Raw genomic sequence first — 2,059 nt, 5'->3', positions numbered from 1 at the left:
GTTTATTTTACTTATTGTAGCGAGAGATTTTTTTTTGTGTACCACTATTGTCTGAACCCATGTTTTTTATATTCAAGATCCATCATTTTCACAACTCGTCATAATATCCAATATGTTAGCAATTTCAATTTCTAACCAAACTTGAGCTGAGTATTAATATGTAATTAAACAGTGTAGAACAGTTTTTTTTTTCTCAATTTAACATTTGGGACAGTTTGATAGGGTTATGGGAATTCTAACTAGTTTCTAACTTATAGTTATGCCACCATGAATTGCTCTTCGAAAAAAAAATCCTAACCTTAGCTGGACATTGAAGCCTCCAAATTGAACGTCATAGCTCTTTTTGGTGAAAAAGTTTTAAAAGGTACACCTGAGATGAATGGAAGGTTAGAAGCTAATCTAATAACCAGTATTTACCGAGTAAAAGTCTTTTTTTTCTTTTTCCCATATAAGCTTGTCTTGTTCATCAGTTTTAGGAGTTTGCAAGATCTTTTGAACTATTGTATCTATGAAAAGTATTATAGATTAGATCTTCATTCCATATACCATTAGGAAGCATTAACTAGTTGATCTATATTAGTTTATTATTTAAAACATTCATCGGTTCTCTCTAAATACTGCCTTTATTATTCTCCTAAACATCCTCATAAATGGACTAGAGTACCTTGTTCAATTTGCATTTTAAATCTTTTTTGAGTATGTTTCTGCTTTCAAGAATGCTTTTTCAACCCCAAGAGAAGGTTCTGACCAATCTGAGCATTCATGAAAAGGGAATAGGAAAAGTATTTGATTTTGTAAATTTGGTGCAACAGAAAATCAGTTTTTTTCAGCATCCTCCAACTTTGCTTTTCTAACATTGTCAAATTAAAGGCTTTCAAGTCCTTGAAACCCAATTCTTCCTGATCTTTATTTCTACACACAGTGTCCCACTTAATCTACTGAAGTTTTCTTTCATTCGCCTTCTGACCCTATCAAAATTGTATCATTTTTCTTTGTATGTTGTCAATGAATAATTCTAATAGTTTGAAGCAGCTTAGGGTGTATATAGGCACAGCAGAATCCACAACCTTAATAATAAGTACTTCTCCATCATTAGTCGATAGTAATGATCTCTTCCATTGATTAAGTTTTTCGGATATCTTATTTTCAATGTAGCTAAAGCTAATGTTTTTTTATTTGTTCACAATTGCAGGAAGGCCTAAATATTTATCTTGTGAGCCACGGTTCTTCTCAAATGGAGAATGATTATGACGAATTTGATAATTCAGATGAGGATTATTTAAACTAGTACGGGTAAAATTATTTACATTTTCTTAAAAATTATTATAAAAAATTAAACTTATTATCTGGTCTCCAAAAAAAGTGTTCTCTTGCTTGTTCTTCAAAAAAAATAGTAATTTACAACTATCATTTTATAAAATAACATGTTAGTTTAATTCGATAAAAATAGCAATTGATGTTTCATAACTATCATTTTAATTTATTAAAAAACTATCATTTTATCTAGATATACAACGGTAGTTTTTAATCATCATTTTAAATGTTTAGAAAATCACCATTTTAATTATAGAAATTATAGTGATTTTTTTAAAAATTACCGTAATTTTAAAATGGCACTTCAAATTACGACATTTTTTTGGATATAATAGCAGCTAAAATAGTTTTAATTATTCAAAAAAATTGCTATAATAACCAGATTTTTTGTTGTTGTAGTGTTTGGCCACTACGATACCAGTTCTTTGAAATCTGTTATTCTTGCAAAGTACATAAACATAGGTTATCATGCTCATTGTTATTCATTTAATTATTAATTTATAATAATACGCTGGAATTTGGAACAGAATATATAATACATCACATATGCAAACTTAATAATTGAGTAAATAACAATGAGAAGAATTGAGGTCTTACTTATCTTGTTGGTTACTTGTCTTATATTTGTGTATGTTTTATTTTCATATGTTAGAGTTTCGTATTTGTCTAATATGTCTAATATCCACTCTTAATGTATATCTGTAGGAATAATACTACATAATTAATAAATATTATTATTTTTATT

This window comes from Arachis duranensis, chromosome 7, assembly GCF_000817695.3.
Source record: "Arachis duranensis cultivar V14167 chromosome 7, aradu.V14167.gnm2.J7QH, whole genome shotgun sequence".
Classification (NCBI taxonomy): domain Eukaryota; kingdom Viridiplantae; phylum Streptophyta; class Magnoliopsida; order Fabales; family Fabaceae; genus Arachis; species Arachis duranensis.
Note: the sequence above shows the minus strand (reverse complement) of the source record.